Here is an 8,440-nt window from a genome sequence, read left to right as displayed (position 1 = left end):
TGTGTGTGTTATATATATATATATATGTGTGTGTGTGTGTGTGTGTATTCTGGAACAAGGGCTCTGAAAGAATAAACTAAATCAATTGCAAAGCTGTATGTTATTGATCAATAAAAGTGATTTAATATCAAGAAATACAGCCTTTAGCATCACCAAAATTATTCATTAGTTGGGTATAAATATCCCTATGACATTGTTTTTAAAGTACAAAAGTTCATGAGATATTGATAAAATAGATTAGATATTAAAATGTGTAGATGTTTCATGTATAGCATTCTGAGAAACAATATTGTAAAGATGTACATTCTCAGGGCTTCCTTGGTCTCTGAATGTGGTTGTTCCACAAACTCATCAGCCTACCATCTCTTAGTGTTCCATGTATACTTCCAGAAGTAGAATCAGTACCTCACAGAGATGTAGACAAGTTCACATTCAGTGTGATATTTTTCACAGTTCTTAATATATAGTTCTTTATATAGTCTGCAATTATTATCCATAGACACTTGAGTGGGTAAAGAAATAGTAAGCTCTGGTAGTTACCATAAGATGTGGGAGGAAAATAGTGAGACTCATTCAAGGTGCACAGAGTTGTCATTAGATATAAAGAATAAATTATTCATTTTGAGGCAATGTATACACATCAGCTGATTGAATCACTTTGCACTGTCCTAGTATATCATAACTTCTCTGTGGCCATAATTATATTTGATTATAATTTGTTGAAAAGCAAATGAATGAATAAAGTACAGCAGAAGTTCCAACAGCATACAAATTAAGAGCATTTCACATGGTGACAGGAGTCATCGTGGGAGAGCTTCAGTAGTCAAAGATAGAAAAGAAAAATAGAGCAAGAATAAAGCAATAAATCATTGGATTATAATATGATTGACTATAAGTCAAGCCAGCTTACGTGAAGATGAAATAACAATATGAAGAGATTAATTTTCCACCTAAAACTTTCCAAATAAATTACACCTAGACACTTCCTCAGCGAGATGGAAGTGAGCTTAGCATGACTAGAACTGGATGGCAGAAACTGACTCCATTCTAAAGACAAAGAACTTTTTTTTTTTTTTTTTTTTTTTTTTTTTTTTTTTTTTTTTTTTTTTTTTTTTTTTTTTTTTAGTGAGGGGGTATGAGACCATGACCCTACACAGATGGTCATGGCCAATGCCATCAGAAATAACTCATGTTGAATGCGGATAGACTTGTCTGTACTTATTTGATAACTCTTCTCTGTGTCTTCTGCTCTAAAATGTCAGCCTCTATATACCAGGAGAAAACATAGAAAATGAATTAAGGGATGTTTTTCCAAATACTGTCCCATGATGGGTACTCTCTCAAATCTTACAAATTTGAAAGTCTGTGACAAAGCATAGGATTCTAAGGATATGTGAAAACCAAATATCATAGTAAATTGGATGACTAGAGCAGAAAAAGACCATTTAATGAACAAGTGGCTAATACTAGAAGCAAATCTTGTCATTCTTAGTCATTAGAAAACTGCAAGCCTTGGCCGTCAGGAAATCATCCTTTTGATCCAGAGATGGGAGAAGAGACATGAATGAAGCTGCTTGTTGGGTTTCTAGGCGTACCCCATTGGCCTTTGTGGTCTTGTCATACATTAATCAAGAGAGATTGCAGTACATTAGCCTTATGCTACTTGGATGTGTGCAGTAGCTTTGTGACAGCAGCCCTTTCTACTTGTCAATAATTTCTCAGCTTTTAATTGCTTTCAAATTTTATTGTGCTAAAAGTATTAGATTAGATAATATAGCGATTTTCATATATTGTAGTAAATTTTACTTAACTTTCTCTTTCTGTCTTTTTCTTTTATCCCTTACTCTCTCTGTCTCCCCATCTCTCTTAATCAGATCAGTCTTGTAATACAAGAAAATATGTAGGTAATAAGGTATTCTTATTTAGGAAATTTTGATCATACTTAAGTGTTTAAGATCTTAAACACTTACTGTGTGCTTGCACATGTGGATTAGATTTATATTTAGCTTTGTTGTTTAGGGTCATAATATATTTTGAATTAATTTTGGTCATGCTTCCAATAACTCTATAGTGATTTGCTGTGTTCACATTGGTTCATATTGCTTTTGCTAGCCATATATGTGGGGGAAAAACATCATTATATTTGAAAATCAACTGAACAACATTTGTAGATCTATTTAATGAACTCTATGTTGGCTCAATACTATTGTTACTAATATTTCTACACAGTGCAAACTGTCCTCTAAGTCACTAACTCACCACAGCTGCCCTTATGCTTGTTATCTTCTGGTTTTCGGCCCCATGTTCTGGAGTGAGACTTATGTGCCATTATGGCTGGTTCAATATCACTTTCCCAACCTTACCATAGCACACCATCTTCGGTTAGATTAACTTGAAATCAGTTGGTGTAACTTTCTCATTCTTCTTTTTCCTTCAGACTTTTAATGTGTTTCACTGATTTTATGTGTCAGTTTTGGCAGAACTGTTATATCTACATTGGTTCTTCTAACCCATAAAAAAGATATTGTTAAAACTGTTTTTTTTTCCTTGCAATGGTTTGTATTCACTGTGAAAAAATGTCCTCATTATCTTTTTAGATACAACTCTAAACATTTCAGATTCCTTCCAAGAATTACAAATGGCAATCTTATTTTAATGTTGGGTAATTTTTATTGTTGTAGTATATAAAATTTAATTGTTGCATATTGATCAATGCAGTTATATCCAGTCATCTGTTAACTTTTACATGTATTCTTAATTCTTATTCTTAAGAACATTCTATTGAGTCAGTCCAGTTGTACACATGTATATTTTTGTTTTGTATATTATTACTATAGTTTTCCCCTATTGTCTCAGAATAATAATCCTGTGTTCTTTAGATTCCTTATATCCTGTAAAATCTCTACTACCAAATTTTCAGGCAAGAAAGGCGGTAGTACAGGGGTGGATTTAGAAGGGGGAAAGGGAATGGAGAAGTTTGGTAATTATTATCTCAAATAGTTAAGGAAACATTCTTTTAAAATACAATAAAAACAGAATGGAAAAAATATTGACTACTGAAATCATTTAGTAAGGGATTTTATCCAATGTAGTTCTTATTCATCAATAAAGAAAAAAATCAAGTACAAATGTTAAAGGGAAAGAAAATCTTTTTTTTTGTTTTGTTTTGTTTTGGTTTTTCGAGACAGGGTTTCTCTGTGTAATCCTGGCTGTCCTGGTACTCACTCTGTAGACCAGGCTGGCCTTGAACTCAGAAATCCACCTAGCCTCTGACTCCCAAGTGCTGGAATTAAAGGCGTGCGCCACTACCGCCCGGCGAAAGAAAATCTTAAAAGCAATAAAGGGGATTTTTCTGTGCCTTTGTGGATTGCTTTGAAAATTAATTCATCATACTTAAGGTTTACCGTAGAGGCATATTTAGGCTCAGTTTTGAAAGTTACCTTCTTATTATAGTCTTTGAAGAGGTTATTTTGCATTTTTACATTTTATATAATAATTTATTACCTTTTATCAAATTCTTGTTCAGCATCAATTGAGGTGGTACTTGTAAGAAAGTGATTCTACTGATGGTAAAATAAGTTCACTATCTTAAATATTACAGAAACTTGGAAAATGATTAAATTTAGTTTCTGTTATGGATTTATCTCTTTGCCTGTTGGGTAATTTTTATTTACCAAATAAAAATTGTGTGTGTGTGTGGGGGGGTATATGCACATTCGCTCAGGTCCCCACAAAGGCCAGACACATTGAACATACCAATGTTGTCATTATAGTTGGTTGTGAGCAACTTGATGTGAGTGCTGGGAATTGAACTATGGTCCTCTGCAAGAGGTCTTGATCTGACTGTTGTCAGGAAAGGTAGCCCTATACTGTGGGCTATAATATATCTCATTGCATTTGATTTCTTTGAAATTTTAAAAATAATTTTGTTTTTTCTTCCTACAAAGTTGAGATGATTCTATTAGAACAGAGAAATCTGTGTCTCAAATTTCATGGAACAAAGTCATAAATAAATAGCATTTATTGAACACTATAGGATTATAATTATTCACCTACATTCTATTTTGGTAGTTTGTGATTCTTAAAATGTATTAATTTCCCATAATTTGCTATTTTAATAGGATGTTATTCATTGGTTTTATTATTTATTACTTTATTTTCTGCTTTTTAAATGTTGTTTTCATTCTACTTGCTTATGGGGCTCGGATAGTCTATGCTTGGTTGTAGTTTCTTAAGTTTAAACTCAATATGATTGATTCAAAATTGTTCTTTCCTTATGTACTTATTGCCACAAATCTTCTTTCAATTACTTTCTAAAAATGCATTTACAGAATATTTTATTTAGTGATTATTTGAAAATACTACATCTAGTTATGAGCAAAGATTTACCATAGATCTTATTGTCACAGATTTTAAATTTGTTCTATTATAGCTAGAGAATATTTTATATTTGTTTTCAGTGTTTGATTTGCACTTTTAAATTTTTACGTTATACTATTAAATTTTTCAAGCTGTCATTTTGTATATAATATAAATCATGTAAATGTTTATTTCTAACAACTGACCTTTGTGTAATATTGTTATTTATTTTCTACATGTATTAAAATTAGCATAATACATCATTATGTCTTAAAGAATAATATTGTGCTTGGGTTTTAAATAAGTAGAAACATGTTTTCTTTTGAAGTCATATATATGTATTTCTGGCATTCTTCATTTCTCTCATAAATCTTGTTTTCTTCACAATCTTTTTCCTTCTGTCCAAGTAAATTTCACTTCTGACAGTGGAGGAGTTTGGCCGTATATGCTTTGTACTTTTGTTTTTTGAATCACTGTTTTACTTTTATATCTGAAAGCTGATTAGTTTTATAAGGAATTTTGCATTAACTTCTCTGGTTCTCTTTATCTTTCAGGGTCTTTATCTGCTGCTTTATTACCCAGCTGCCTCCAGACCAAGCTTATCACAGTCTGCCCCTTTCTCTCTATTTCATTTTGTCTGTGTTCTGTGATGGTTACTTTCATTTACACTTTATTCCTATTTTCCTTCCTTCCTTCCTTCCTTCCTTCCTTCCTTCCTTCCTTCCTTCCTTCCTTCTTTCTTTCCTTCCTTTCTTCCTTTTGTCCCTCCCTTCTTTCTTTCTTTTTGAAACTTTTTTATATAATATTTTTTGTCACCTCTTGAAGTTCATTGGTTATTTTTGTTGAGTTTGTTGGTGACCTTATCAAGTGCTTTTCAGCTCATGGTTTTAAATTATTGCATTAGAAATTTGATGTACTATGTTGATATAACTTGCTTTATGTACCCAATGTACTGAAACATTTTTATGCCTTGAAATTGTGTATTATATCTTACCACTTACTGTCTGCTAATTTATGATCCGTGCCTTTGTTAGGAGAATTCTGATTGTTTTTTATAATCATTATGTGTCATAGTCACTGTTTGTTTTAATACCCGATTTCTTTTTAATTAAAAACTTACCATCTACTGTGCTGATGTATTCTTGGTACCCTATCATTGTTCTCTGTTTCTCTGATCCCACTTTCTCTCATTAGTTAGTATTGTGGTAAGCAATACAAGTGAGCCATTTATAAATTTTTATCCACATTTTTAAATTGGTAGGAAGATCCTTGTCACTACCCCTTGCCTAGACACAATAATCCTGAGATAAGGATTTTACCCAGAAGGCATTAATTTTAAAGTATAATTTTTAGTTTAGATAATTTGTATTAATAACTTTGATATGTGGCTCCTGATTATACTTCATTAATGACAGTCTCACTTTCTTTGTCTCTGCATCTCTATCACTATCTCTGTCTGCCTCTGTCTCTGTAATCAATCCCAATCATTGCATAGAGAATATAGACAATTGAAAGATTATTTAAAATCTTAGGTCTCTTAATTAAGGAGATAATTGTGTGAATTAAACAATTTATCATCCATTATATCTTGAGACTTTTAATGAATATTTAAAACATATTTAATTTAAAAATTCTGTTTTACTTTTAGCATAATTTAGGTATGTTTGCGCTAAGTAGTTTAATAAATGCATAAGTATGATAACACTTTTAAAATGTTAATGCTTTGTTATTCATGAGAAATGTTAAATGATAAAATATAATCTTTTATAATTTCTTAAAACCAAGGGCTCCATTAATGAGTAACTAATTTCTATGAACTTCTATAATAAATAAAAAAATCCTCTAATTAAAGATTTATGTTTTAACATACTTGGTCTTTAATAAAGAGAGTTGCTCAGGTTTTTAATTATCTTCAGTTATTTGAAGTTATTAACTCAGATGAAAATGAATTAGTTCTCTTTTCCCTTATACTTTAATAAAAGCTAAGAAAGAAAGAAAGAAAGAAAGAAAGAAAGAAAGTTTTGTTTTTATGTTTCTAATTCAGTCTTCTAATTTTGTCAGACCAGATTATTTTATAGGGAGCTAGAACCCTAGGTATTTCCAGGTAGTATTAACCCCATGTGAAATAGACCACTAAATTGTTGCCCATAGAAAGCAATAGATTCAGAGCACTCAGACAGGCAGTAAAGGAGGATGGCATTCATTTACCATGGACAAAATCTCTCCTACAAAGCCTCTTTAAACATACCCCAAGACTGGGGAGATATTTGTTGCTCTTTCCTGACTTGTTCAACCTATTTACCTATTTGGAGGCCTTTTCCAAGGATGAATGGCTTCAAAAAATCAGGCGAAATCAGGTCCTAGATTTGGTAAACTTTATGCTCAGGTAGCCTTTTCCTTGGGATCACAACAGGCAACACAGCCAGCTGGCTGTTAGAAGCGTATGCACCTCTGCACAATTCAAACCTAGGACAGAATCACTCTGCTCTTTGACTCATAAGACCCTGCCTCCTCCTTGCGATGTCTCCCCCAAAGTCAGGAGAGGCTCTATCTGATTTTACTCTTAGAGCTAAAATGAGCTTAGAGAGAAAACATTCTAACCCTGCAACTGGAGACCTCCTTATAAACATCATATGGAAGGGTATGACTTCTGAGTCCAGCCTTGCCTGCTAAGTTCTTAAAGATGAACACTATGATAGATGGGTTGTGGCAACCCATGGCATAGGAACAACATCACATCAAGTTACAACTATATCTGAGACTTTAACAGCTGCAAAAGAAACAGAAGGGATCAACTTTAGGTGTGCAGAGACAGGACACTGAAAAAAAAAAAAAAGCCCAGAAAAGTCCTTTCCCATAATGCCCCTAAGACAGTCTGCTCCCAGCTGTCACAAAAGTTTCCACTGGAAAAAAAATATTGTATCTCCCTGTTTGATAAAGATGGCACACCACTAGAATCTTTAAACTTAAATTGAGACAGCCCTTAGTCCTGACAGTAAGATGGAAAACTGCTCTCATAGATGCTCTATGGGTATCCAGCATCTCAGAGAACTCCCACCCAAAACTTATCATAAAATAGATAAACAAACCATTCAAATGACTCATTGATACTGAGACAGACAAAACTAATTTTAAATCCAAGAAACTCCATAAATTGGCAGTCAATTTCTAAACCTCAATTCCTAAGGATAAGAGGATAAGGGGCAGCTTTATGCCTTAATCACTAGTCAGGCCTACAAATGAGAAGATCTTGATGGAGCTACAGGGTTAATATGCGCTATCGTAGCTAACACTACCACCAGTCTCCTAGGAAGAAATATTTTACAAGCTCTGGATGTGGTGCTTGCCACCCAATAAGAAAGGAATTGCATCAGGATAAATGGTCATACCAATAAAGAAAATGATACCCCCAAAATGCTTTAAAGAAGCCCCTCCAAGTCACCCCCAGTTCTAAGAGCCATTGGTGAATTTGGTATTCCTTCCCATGATTGGCTTTCAAATAAAAGCTATCTGATTTGAACACTGATCTCAATCAAGGAAGAAACTCGAAGCCCTCATACAACTGGTAAAAGAACAGCTTCTAAGATAGCAGGTGTCCTTCTTAAAGTCCAAGGACAATCTCTTGTGTGTCTAAACAACAGGACTATGGTATTTCTTCCTGTCTTCTCATTATTCCAGTCTTTCTGTCATCAGGATGATCTTTGAGCTTCACGAAAAAGTTTTATAAAATAAATGCTCTATTTATGCCTGAACATGACATAGTCATTTATTCTCTGTATTTTGACCCTTCTTGGGTCTCTGTGTTAACTAACATCCATCCATTAAAGGGATATAATTATGACTATTTTCATGAAAATTTAAAGTACATTTTCTATGTAATTTTATCTATAATATATACAGTTCTTACATCATAGAATCTAATGCTAATTATTTGGGAATCATTCACTTATGTATGTTTCATCTCTAGATATATATATTAATTGAGGATGGTAACTGTATATAATTTATTTTTCTTTTTTTTTCGATATTTTCTTTATTTACATGTAAATTTCTCCATTCCCAGTTTCCCCTCCAAAAAAAA

The sequence above is a fragment of the Mastomys coucha genome, unplaced genomic scaffold (genome assembly GCF_008632895.1).
Source record: "Mastomys coucha isolate ucsf_1 unplaced genomic scaffold, UCSF_Mcou_1 pScaffold16, whole genome shotgun sequence".
Classification (NCBI taxonomy): domain Eukaryota; kingdom Metazoa; phylum Chordata; class Mammalia; order Rodentia; family Muridae; genus Mastomys; species Mastomys coucha.
This window is presented reverse-complemented; position numbering follows the sequence as displayed.